The sequence below is a fragment of the Equus przewalskii genome, chromosome 16, assembly GCF_037783145.1.
Source record: "Equus przewalskii isolate Varuska chromosome 16, EquPr2, whole genome shotgun sequence".
In the NCBI taxonomy this organism is placed as follows: Eukaryota; Metazoa; Chordata; class Mammalia; order Perissodactyla; family Equidae; genus Equus; species Equus przewalskii.
Window position 1 is genome coordinate 35,169,167 of NC_091846.1, and position 12,928 is coordinate 35,182,094.

General features: G+C 36.3%; 1 protein-coding gene across 3 annotated transcripts in view; it reads right to left on the reverse strand.

Annotated features, from left to right (window-relative positions):
* The window catches only part of DIAPH3 (diaphanous related formin 3), a 484,563-nt gene that overhangs the window by 65,612 nt on the left and 406,023 nt on the right, over nt 1–12,928 (reverse strand). The window lies entirely within an intron of this gene.

Below are 12,928 nucleotides of genomic sequence, written 5' to 3' on the forward strand. Positions count from 1 at the left end.
AAATAAACTTATAAAACTGCAAACAAAAAAGACAGGAGAAGTCTAAGTCCCTGATGACATTGTGGAACTTCCATATGAGCATCAGACTGACACCTTCAAATGTCTCTGGCTAAGTGAAGTATTTAAGTCAATGATACTTGACTTTTCTTCTATATGCACTTGAACCTAATTCTAACCAACACACATTTATGCTGGGGAGGGGAAACTGGCTGGTTGGAGGACAAGGGGAAGAAAGGGATTTTTCACGGTATTTTCTCTTGAAAATCTCAATTTGAACCATGTGGAGATATTACTTAGTCAAAATTAAATTAAAATTTTAAAATTCCAAAAAATTAATAAAGTACTATGTCTGAAATATTAGGAATTGCTATTGTTTAATGAAAATATGGAGGCTTATTCTATGAAAGAAGTTCATAAAAAGCTGGAAGTAAAATTTTTTAATAAATATAGACAATGTGATATAAGCCTCAATCGTTTCTTCCGCAAAACTTTGAAGTACGTCAGGACAGGAACCATTGTGTTCATTTTTGTAACGAGCAACTAGTCAGGGGTTCTGCAGGTCATCCGTGCTCAAAAATGCTGGTTGAAAGAATAAAATGCACCACTATTGCAAGTGCTCTCCTCTGTGTGTGCCTGACAGTTATCTATAAAGCTGAATATATGAGGAAGACTTTAGGTAAACACAGAGGAAAAAGATTAGACTTTTCGAGTAGAAGCTTAGCAGAACAGTTATTGGTAGTTATTTAAGCCAGTAAGCAAACATTATAAGCCCATTTATTTACCTGCACCAATAACTCATTTTCCTCTGCAAGTATTCACTATCTAATACATGTAATAATCCCCAAGTGAAAATTAAAAAAGTATTTACGTGGGGTGGGGCAGAGAATTGCTATTTAAAAAGCATTGTAGGAACTTAGCCCTAATTTGCATGATTTTTATTTTTCTAATATATTTATTCTATTAATGCAATTGCAAAGAATACAACCTACTAAATGTACACTTGACTAAAATTTTTATACTGAAAAATTCCACAAATAACTCTCTAAACATTATATCAATCAAGAATTTTGATTTATATTTTACATTTACACTATAACACATCTTTTTTTGTTCTAGTAAAAAGAAAATCACCCATCTTCCCAAAAGGGATTGTTAACAATTATAACCAGCTTATGTGAAAATTTGAGTAGAATAGCTCAAATGGAATTTGCAAGTAAGGCCGTTTTACTGAGAAAATCCACGAAACTTTCAAAAGATTGATAGGAACGTGTAGCTTACTTTGTCAGTTTCATTTTTCATGTCCTGGTAATAAATGTTATTTTGATAAATAAAGATGATTTTTATTGAATTTATTGCACTGTGATTTTTATACAACTATGGTTCCTCAAGTAATATAAAAGGAGGAACCATACTTCAGTACTCAAGCTGTTAATTCATGTTTCTTTTAAATTTATTTGTCAACATTTCCACATCTGTGTAAGAACTAGGTGAACTGATGATGTGGGTTAAAAATCCCAAGGAAAAAATGGGTGTAAGAGCCATATAAATATTTCTGGACTATCACTAATTCTACCTATTTGCCTCTCACCATTGTCCTATGAACCTTTTCATGTTGCATCCAACTGACAAAACAATGGTAATGACAGTGGAAAAAAGGCTATACCATAAACAAAACAAAACTTGGGTGGATTTGAGTATGTCCCACTTGCCATCAACCCAGCCATAATAGTAGGTGACAGAGGGAAGGAATTCCAGTCCCATCAGGTTACTTGCTTCTGTCTGGAGGGACCAACGCAGAACCAATCAAGACAGATTAGTTCTGAAATCAGATGAGCACCATCAAAGTAATGGCTGGTATAGTACTGGCTGCATGTGTCCTTTCAGGAGTTGGGCTTCAGCTGACAGCAAAAGCAAGGCAAAAGCTTCTGAATAAAGATACAGTCATAAAAAGAAGCTTTTACACTTGATATAAAACTGTGGTCAAAACATCGTCCATAAGACATCTAATTATCCCTGTCAAAGATTCTATGTTCAAAGCCCTTAGGAATTCAAGACCAGAAAAAAAGCTTGCCATTGTTCAAGAGTTGGTATGTTGACCTTATGGATGGAAATAATAATAATTTACAGAAGGTCCTCAGAAACATTTTCCAAAAGGCGTCTAAGATGCTTATAACATGGCCTTTATTGATTTTTTCCCTTTTGTGGGGAGCCAGACAAATTAATGAGATGTGACTATTACTTGTAAATAAGGTTATGGGTCCTGGTTATGGTGGACTGACAGTCAACGCCCATTTTAACCACCTACTGGAGTGCTTTCCTGTATTGTACTGGCTGGAAAGCTAAAAACCATATAAAGATCCTCCTGCAGTTGGATGTGAGTGGGTTTGGCCAGTCTCCAAACTGCTCAAGGTTAGGAAGTGGGAAGTGAGGTAGAAGCTATGCTGCTGGTTTTTCTCGCAAGCGTGACATTGGAAGCATTTGGCTTTCTTATAGCATCAGCAGAGTTTCCAATATCTGGCCACTAGCTTTGCGGATGCTGAAAAGGAGAAAGGCAGGTATCTGTTAGGCTAGTGTAGACTGTAACAGGCGCCGCACAGTTGTGTGGCTGGCAGGAATGGTGGTAGCTTCCTGATCACAGGGACTTCCTGTCAGGGAATGGCAGTGAGGTTCTGGGGCCAGCAGCTGAAGCAGCAGTTTCCCAACTCAGCAGGCCGCTTTTGTATCATAGAGGAGGGAGTAATTGCCTTGGTGGCCTGTGTGATGGCTTTTGATGTTCATCAAAGCTCAGTCTAGATCGTTTCTTAAGTCCTCCCAATGACACTATAATCCATTTAATGTGCCATTATAAATACTTTTCTGCTTAAACCGGATTTTGGCCTTTGCAGCTGAAACCTTATCTAGACATGTGCCAGCACATACATACCTCTTACAAGAAACCGATTTCCAAATTGTAGTGGAGAGGAAGAGCAATGCAAGGTTTAAAGGTCCACAGGGAATGGAGCACTCCAAAATACTGCTCCAGGGCTAATGGTTTCTAACAGCCTTCCCTCACTCAGAATGAAGATTTGTTCGTGGTGACACTGAGATGTTTTCACGGACCAGGAGAGACCAATGTTTAAAATAGTCCCTAGACTTGAAGTGTCCAGGTTGTTGGTATAAGTACTTCCAGAATAATATCCAGGATTTAAAACGCCAAGTATAAAAGGACCCCAAGCCCGTTAAGAACTAAGCTTCTCAAATTCAGTGAGACCCTACCTGCTGGGAACAGCGTCCTGGCAGCCGCAGGCCTCCATTAGTTCTTAGAGGCAATAGGGTTCTGAGACGCTACATCCACTCCTGCCATGCAGCCATCTACCTTTCCAGAAGATGCTCTGCCTCTGGCTATTTCAACTGGAAACTTAATTGAACTACACCGTGTTGCATGTGGTCTTTTCCCATCAATCCATAGTTCACTTGACTTGAAATATTCAGGTCTCTTGATAAAAGTTTTTTTTGTTATTATCTAAAGATTCTTTGGCTAAGTTTCTCTTTGCCAGAAAATAACAGTGTTTCTATTTATCCTCATCAAAGACTCAAGGAAAGTTAGAAGAAAAATAAGACTATGATTATCTGTCACCGTGGGCCTTCAGGTTTTGTGATAAAAGGACCCCCAGTCCCCTCTTACGGTTCAGGAGGCTTACCTGCAGACTGTGGGTAGGGTTGCCAGATTTAGGAAAACAAAATAAAAAATAAAGATACTCAAATTTGAATTTCAGATAAATAATGAATAATTTTTTAGTATAAGTTTGTCCCATGCAATATTGGGGACACATTTATATTTAAAAAGTATTTATGCGATATTGTGATATTAAAAAAGTATTGATTGTGGGGGCTGGCCCCGTGGCCGAGTGGTTAAGTTCGCGCGCTCCGCTGCAGGCAGCCCAGTGTTTCGTTGGTTCAAATCCTGGGCGCAGACATGACACTGCTCATCAAACCACGCTGAGGCGGCGTCCCACATACCACAACTAGAAGGACCCACAACGAAGAATATACAACTATGTACCGGGGGGGGGGCTTTGGGGAGAAAAAGGAAAAAATAAAATCTTTAAAAAAAAAAAAAAAAAAGTATTGATTGCTTATCTGGAAATCAAATTTAACTGACCATCCTATGTTACATGTGGCAATCCTAGCTGTGGAAAGCCCCTTGCATGTATGACCACTGCAGAGTGACCTCATTCTAGAGCAGCTTAGGGGCCCGACATTGTCTAAGGACTTAAGATACCTACCTCAGACAGAAGGAAAGAGCTAAGTGTGGGCAACTTAGGGCACTTTAAATGATGGAGACTAAAGAGTAAATGAAACTCCTAACTGGCCTCAGACTCTGGGAATTTCCTGCGTTTTGTTTCCTTGAACCTAGATTCATGCATGTTCTTGCCCAGGAGATGCGGCCCAAGTTTTGGCACTCTATAACCTGTGCTGCTTCCTTTTGTACCTCTGGCTGTCAAGAAGCTCAAAAATAAATCACAGTATTGACTTTGCAGTTTCTTCTTCATCCTTTAAATAGACAAGTTACATCAAATTCTTTTTAAAAAGAGATGGGCCATAAAATATTGATTGAATCAAATGAGCTGGCTTCCTCTATGGGAGTCATGAATAGTCAGTGAAAGAAACAGTTCTAGAAATTGCACACAATAGAAGTCACCTTCCTAATTTTTCCATCTGAGGAATAAGGCATAATCGTTGTGTTTACTTCAATAGTTATATAAGTTAGAAATTTGGCTATACAAGTTTTAAAACAGTATGGTATCCTGCACTATTGTTGCTGTGATGAATATACGGCCCAGAGCAGAAAAGCTATTCTAGATTTTCAACTTTTATTTACCAAGGCATGTACTCTCTAACACAGAGAAGAGAGCAGTATCAAGCAATTTAGTATTTTTATTTCTTAAAAGTGTTCTACCGCTAAAGTATGAGACGCAAAAATGTGGCTAAACTTTGAAATGTAATATATATCTGGAAATAAAATAATTTGCAGCACAGTTAAGTTTTGCTCAAGTCTGGAGAGATAACATGAAATATTCTCAGACTAGCAATTTGCTGACTAGAAAATCACTATATTTTCAATCAGCCTAATATGGCAGTTGTTTTTCATATGCAAAGAAAAGCTAAGGAAGACTTAGAGTCTGTAGATATTTGACATAGCTTGGCAAAATTTAGCTGCTGGTTTCTTCTTATCCTTATTATACGTGTTCCATATGGGACTTATTATTATCCACGAGAAGAAATAATAGAAGCAAAGAGAAGCAAAAGGAAAGTCCAGACTGGCATGCATTAACTGCGTGTCAACTGTGGTTTTGCTAATGAATTGCCCCGTTGCTCTGTATCTCACTGATTACAGTACAACAGCTTTCATTAGTCACTGCAAATAAGACTTAGTGCCACCTTATTTACATTCTATTGCAAATAATTAGCATTTCATATTAGAATCGTCCAAGGCACTTCTGAACTTACAGCAAGACTATTTGACATCATCCAATACTTGATTCCATCCGGAACAAGCTTGAAAACAGATTCTGTGCTTTTTAGTTACAACGGTGTCACCAATGAATTCTACCATGGCTTAAATTCCTGCCAATACTGTAGCTGGGGATATCAAAACGCTGCAGTAATTAGACCTTGCAAGCCTGACTTCCCTAGTGGTGGAACTGTCACAGAAGGGGAGAAATTGATATTCAAAGTTTATAATAACTCAAACCTCTACAATTATTGCTAGAACACGAATGCTACCATTTTAAACAGCAGAAAGCAACTTAAGAAAAAGACTTATTACAAAGGTAAAGGACAGAAAAAAAATAACATCATCTGCTTTGATGACCAATGCCTTTTCTCTGCTAAAAATTTATAATTACTTATTAAAACTCCAACCTGATTATTAACTTGGCGAGGAATTATTTCTTTTGAAAATGTAGCTGCCATATTTAACAGATTATAAAGCCTATTGTATTACATAAATTTGAACTTCACAAGAACATTATTCTAGAATTAAATATATAGATTTGCATATATTATTATTTCATATAGCCAAGTTTATAGAAAGCATTTTGTACAAACCAGTTATTTTCATCTCTATATATAATAATATAGTGTTTGTGGGTGTGTACCTACATATGTGTACACGTACGCAATTGTTTACATGTAACTAATGTTTTCTCCAACATGCACATACAACAAAACAGGAATCAATGAATCAAATAATTCTGAATTTGTATGACTAGGTTGCTTACAGACAGAATGAGTTAATCTGAACATAACACTTTATGATAGGGTAACCATCAGCCCCAAGCAATGGCTGGGTTCCATATGTCTGCTCTTATTTCTCTGGCCTTTCCATCGCTGGCTCTGTGCTACGTATATAGCTCCTGATACCTACTTCAGGGCCTCAGGAGATAACTGAACCTCCTGGTCCAGTTAGCCAAGTCAGGAATCCACAACCCTTCACGTATTTCTTCCATTTCCACTAAGTCACAGATTCAGCCTAAGAGTCTACAGATGGCTGATCTAGCAGCCCTGCACTCATAAGAGGGGTGATCTGTTGGACTCTTCCTATCTCAAGTGTTTCACTTGTCAATTAATGGTTAACTGTCCTCAGTAGACATTTGAGAAAGACAGGCAAGCAAGTGGGTGTTAAAATGAAATATAATAATAATTTAAAAAAATTAGCCTTAGGTGCAAATACAAACACATTAAAAATAATAGTGTGCAAGACTGTTGGCTAAAAGTTCCCAGTGAATGTAGCAGAGATTAGAGGTTAGAAATCAACAATAATAATAAAATATCAACTTAGTTGATAAAGGCGTTTCACACAAATTACTTTTTCTATAAAAAGACTGAAGACCTTCAAAGAAACAGGCTCTTTTTTACATTAAATGTTTTATTCCTTACCGTGTCTCCCAATGGGGTCAGTGAATTAGCTCTATCTGAAGAAACCTCCTCAAAACAAAGCAAACCTCTGTGGATTTCTTGCAAGGTCACTGTGACCTGCAGTAACAAAGGGAGTTTATTTTCCCCTGGCAACAGCTGGTGGTCAAATCTAGAATATAGTTCCTTAGGAGTATAGGTTATTGTGCAGGAAATTGGGATGATAATTAGGTTCTATATCCACGCGGTCACATAGAGCATAGTAAACAAGTATTTGATACTCAGGGAAGAGGACTGTTAGAACTTGTCTGGGCTGATACACAGTCTGCCTCCTTCCCAAATGTCTGCCTAAAATGAACAAGGACATTTGGAAACTTTTTCCCCATAGGAGTCCTTATCGTCATCCATCCATCTTTCTCAAGTAAAGAATAGGGACAAATGCATGAGTCTGAATCCTACATCTGCCATTTACTAGCTATTTATCCTTGAGCAAGGTATTTTTTTTTTTTTTTTTTTTTTAAAGATTTTATTTTTTCCTTTTTCTCCCCAAAGCCCCCCGGTACATAGTTGTGTATTCTTCGTTGTGGGTTCTTCTAGTTGTGGCATGTGGGACGCTGCCTCAGCGTGGTCTGACGAGCAGTGCCATGTCCGCGCCCAGGATTCGAACTAACGAAACACTGGACCGCCTGCAGCGGAGCGCGCCAACTTAACCACCCGGCCACGGGGCCAGCCCCTTGAGCAAGGTATTTAACATTTCTGTGCCTAAAGTTCCTCATCTCTCTCTCTTTCTCTCTCTCTCTCTCTCTCTCAATAGAGGTAGGTATAAACGGCATTTCAGTTTTATACATAAGACTGAATATATATATATATATATATATATATATATATATATATATATACACACACACACATACCTATATATATAGAGAGAGATAATAGGTATATATATACACCTATTAATTATAGAATTTTTGTGATGAGAGAATCAGTTAGTACATGTAACGGCAAAACACTGCCCAGCTACAGTAGTAGCTACATAAATGTCGCCTGTTATTTCTATTGTTAGGAAGATGTGATGCAGAGAAAAATAAACCATTGTGAACTTTTGAACTTAGAAAAGGGATTTCTTGTCTAGTCTGTTATTAAAGAGGCCTGGTGTGGCCTTACCAGTCAGTCTGCCACTATACATATAATTTGACATGCAGCCCTAATACCTACATTTTGGTCTCCAACTCTCTTCTCCATTAAAGAAAGTGAGTATCTGTGGAGAGCAATTGATTCCAGTTCTGCAGAAGGGGAAAAAAATAGTCAAAATGAGCCTAGGACATATTGTTGCCCAACTGGAAGGACTATTAAAAAAACGCCTGGTGTGGTTTTAAAGGGACCCAGAAACTTGAAGAGGGCTCTTACTGGACAAGTCTGACAATGTGGGCATCAAAAAGAATATAAAAGAGAAATTAGTCTTTGTGAGTTGAAATATATTCTCCCAGTTTCTTGTTTGTTGGTTCATATTTTAATATGTGGTAAGGCTAGACCCCCTACTGGTTTTTCTCAAGTTTTAATACTTTTCCTAGCTTTTGCTTGTTTTTCTATTTGAATTTTAGAATAAGCTTATCTATTTCTAAGGAAAATTCTGTAGGTAATTTTATTATAAATGACTTAATGTTGACTGATATCTTTATGAATAAAGAATTCCTATAAATAATTAAGAAAAACACCGACGAAACAATAAAAATGGGAAAAGGATATAAAAAGATATAAGATCTATAAAAAAGAAGAACTTAAATAGAACCTGACTATTGGGATTTGAGGCCACTCCTCCTCATACTAGCTGTTGTTATACTGGCAAGTTATTTAATCTTTTTGAACCTTACTTTTGTCATTTAAAAACAAGAGATATTACCTCCTACTTCACAGGGATGTTGTAATGATCAAATAAGATACACATATAAAATACTTAGCACAGTTCCTGGTGCCTAGTAAGTGCTCAATAAAAATTAGATACTGTTATTGCTGTCAAATAAAATTCAAACTCCCTACCTTACCTACAAAGGCCACTGCCTTCTATCCCAGCCTCTCTCTAAAACTTCTCCATTCATTCATCTTTGCCATTCATTCACCACTTTTTCATCAACATCGCTCTTCTGTTGGTTCATCTAATAAGCCCAGATCTTTCCTGACCCCATCCATTCACCATTGCTTCTTCCTTGCTCTTTTATTAGCTGGGACCTTCCAGGGCCTCCCTTTACTTTGTAGCTCTTACGTCACTGTCTAAGAAAGGCTTCCACCAATGACCACATCTCATTTACTTTCTTCACAGCATTTATAACAAGCTGTTATTTGATTTATTTATTTACTTGCTGATGCAAGAGAAGGTGGACCTTATCTACAAGGGAAGGAATAGCTAGAGCCCCAGCATCTACAATAGACACTCCTGGGAGCTACACAATGCATACGTATTGAGGGAATGTCTCAGCATTAAACTATAAAACACTGATAAAGAAACTGTAGATTTTATGCTTAACAGCAAATGGTATTTCGAGCTTAAATGTTTAACTCTGATTAACGTCTCATAAAGTTCAAAAGAAAATCCAATCATATAGTTATATTAAGAAAGAATATTTGGAACGCTGAGACAAGCAACAGTACAACAACAAAAATGAATGCCATTTTGATAAATATTAAGCAACCTAATTAGACAGCCACCATACCTACTTCTGTATAACATTTTTGACCTGCAAATTGTGCCTTCACACAGTAGAGGCAGCTCTGTAATTACACCAATCACTACAGTTAAAAAGCTTAGAAAGAGAATGAGCCAGTAAATCAACGTAAAAGACATAACTGTCATATTTGAAGCACACGAGGCTGCTTGTTAGCCATAGGCCAATATACCTATTAAAAAGGAAAACAGCGAGAAGAACCCAAAAGTCAAGTTGTTGAGCTTTTCATAGCTGAAATGAAAATGTTTATACCTAAATTTAGAAAGATTTCTAGCTTCTTTTCTGGTGGTTTCACTTGAATTTGATGGTTTTTAACATCTAGATGGTCTCTACTGATCATCTGTCAGCATCCTAGTGTCTGTGTCACTGAGAATATTTAAAAGCCTGTTATTATGAGCACTGATCCACTGTGCTAAACTATGTTGACTCTTTGCGGGATATTAGATTAATTCAGAACAATAACAGCATAATGTTCTTTATATAGCCAAAGTGAGTTAACAAACTCCAACTCTGATTGTCATTGTTTGGTAAAATTTGATTTGTCGCGTTTTCTGATCTGTACAGAATGCTGTTAAAAAACCTTCCCAAAAAGGTCCTTTTCTGAAACAAATAGTTTACCATTCTCTACTCCTTCAAAATTTAGTTCAAATAATATTTTGTTTATAAAGTCTTTTTAGTTTATCTGTATTCTTATTACTATAATCTTAAGTATTTATTTATAGTTCTATTTATTATAAGTTAGTATTAAAGGGGTTGGTTATTAATGATGTAATATATTTAACTGTGTTTGTGTTCTTTACAATTCAGTCTATAAATTCCTTGAGGGTCTGGAGCCTAATCTTTGTTACTTCTTAATAGGAGACTGTGGTGTTAGCATTAATTTTTTTTTGGACAAGGGTACCTCTCAGTTTTGGCTTTAGTTTCTTAATCAGTAAAATGAGAGAACTAGAATAGAACAGTATTTTCTAAATTTCAGGTCTCTATACACCAGGACTGCCATTATACATTCTTTTTTAAATGGAATACAGTAGATTAGAACAGACTGAGTTAGAAACGAAAATAGACTACATCACATGAAGCAAAGGTAAAAATTGTGCATTTTTTGTCTTTGGGTATTTAGGTAAGTGTGTGCACAGATATATGCAGTAGGTTTTGGTGTATCATGTTTTTCTAAATGTGGTTGAAGTCCAAAAAGTTTCAAAGCCACTAGGGATAGACCTTTAGATTCCTTCAATATCTAGATTCTGTAATTTCTAAGGCACTCACTTAGATGTTAATCTTTATTCTTATATCATTGCTTATTGAGAACTATTTGAATTACATGTAATTTATCCAAAAAAGACTATTAAGAAAAATTCCAATAGATAAGCACATTAATAAGAAAATGTTCATTATTGAGTAAAACTGGGAAGAAATAGATTTCTAGTGACTTCCTTTTCTAAAAACAAAGCCAGAACTTAATTTCCATAAAAATTTCAATTTAAAACACCATAATCTGAGTATAACTACTAAGAAGATGATAATAAAATCTCCTATTGAAAAAGTAGGATGTAATCAGTGTGTCCCATCATCTTATTCTAAAGTTTGAAATAAAAATACGCTGAAAGATTTCTGGTAGATATCCTTATAAAAGAAAAACATATAACCTTTGATGAATTCATTATAGATAAAATCTGAAGAATGATATCCGAGATATGAGAGATTATATTTAAGTCTCTGTACCTTCACTATCATGGCCCTTAGGTTTCTGATATATGTTTGCTTAGGAAAAAAAACCCCAAGGCACATATTCACCCTAGTCTCTTTCCACTGTCAACCTCAACAGGTTAAAGTACGCTTCAGAGGGCAAATATGTAGTAATCTGTCACCTTCCTTTTCAGCACCCATCACAGACATCACTAAGTGAGCACAATGTTCTTTCCAATTGAGCCCTCTCAACCCAATACTCCAGGAAGTGAATGACAGTCAGTAAGTTGCTGAGAGGAAACATTTTCCTTAACTGGCCCAGATCAGAATCTATTTACGCCTGAAAACTTTGGCATAGAAACCAAGTTGCCATTACACGCATACACACAAACACCTGTATATTTGCCCAACTGATTGATCTATATGTGCACTCAGAAATCTGGCATGATTTACATAGCAATGAAGCATGATATTATCAGTAACTCTCACCTTTCATTGTGTTTAGTTCCTGAAGTTGCTTGATTCAATGAAACTCAAGTTATCCATAATCTTAGAGTTCAGAAATCAAGACCATAGATGAAAGTAGATATCTAGTTCTTATGGTCCCCCTTTCTTTGTCCCCACCACCTCCCCCCAACTCACATTCCCATCAAATGGCTTAGTAATGGAAATCACACACAATATGTGTTCTGCATTAAAACAAATATAATAATAAGTATTATTTATGGATAATAGAGTCTTGGGGGTGAAAAAAGAAAACACGAAAGGATAGTCTAATCCAACAAAAAGCACTATAAAGTCTGACTATTGAAAACAAAAACCTAATTTTCTCTTTTTGCTCATCAACATCATCTCATATCAAAAGTTGAATTTTATGAATTATTGAATTGGTGAGTAAATTTGCCCCTTTAAGTCATCTGACTTCACCTCTGAGGAGTCATGTCACTTCTTCTTCATGTCAATGTCTTGCATGGCTGAGTTGCCACAATCCGCTTTGGCCACTAAAGCTCAAGTCATTCGGAGCCATCAAATCAATTATAACAGCGGCTGCTGTCTTACACCGACAACCAGTGATTGATAACAAAACCTGTCTGCTTTTAGTTCTCCTCTGACAGCAACAAACCAGTCCCTGCCTGCTCTTACTGGCATTTGTCATAAATCAATAGCAATTCTACCACGCAGAAAGGTGCTGGCCACTCTCTCAGTCCATCTGGTCTGATTTTATTTTCAAATTTTAAAAATATAACTGTTAAGCAAGATTAATGCCAAAAGCTTATTTCTTGAAGCGTCTAATATTACATGTAAGTAATCTCTTAACTTGACACCACATACCGTTCCTATTCTTTAATTTGATTTCTAAAGTAAGTGTCTAAAATGCCACTAAAACTTTGGAAGAGAAAATTTTACACTCTGAAATTCTGCAATTCTACATTTAGAAGAAAAAAATGACATTTCCTTTCAGATGATTTCAGATCTGATGTCATGCTTTTAATTGACTGTTTAAAAAAATGTGTCAACAAAACTTCTCAAAAAAAATTTTTTTTTAACTATTCCACAGTGTCATTACAAAAATGAAGTAAAAACCTAATGGAATATTATAAGCAAATATTAGTCAACAAGCA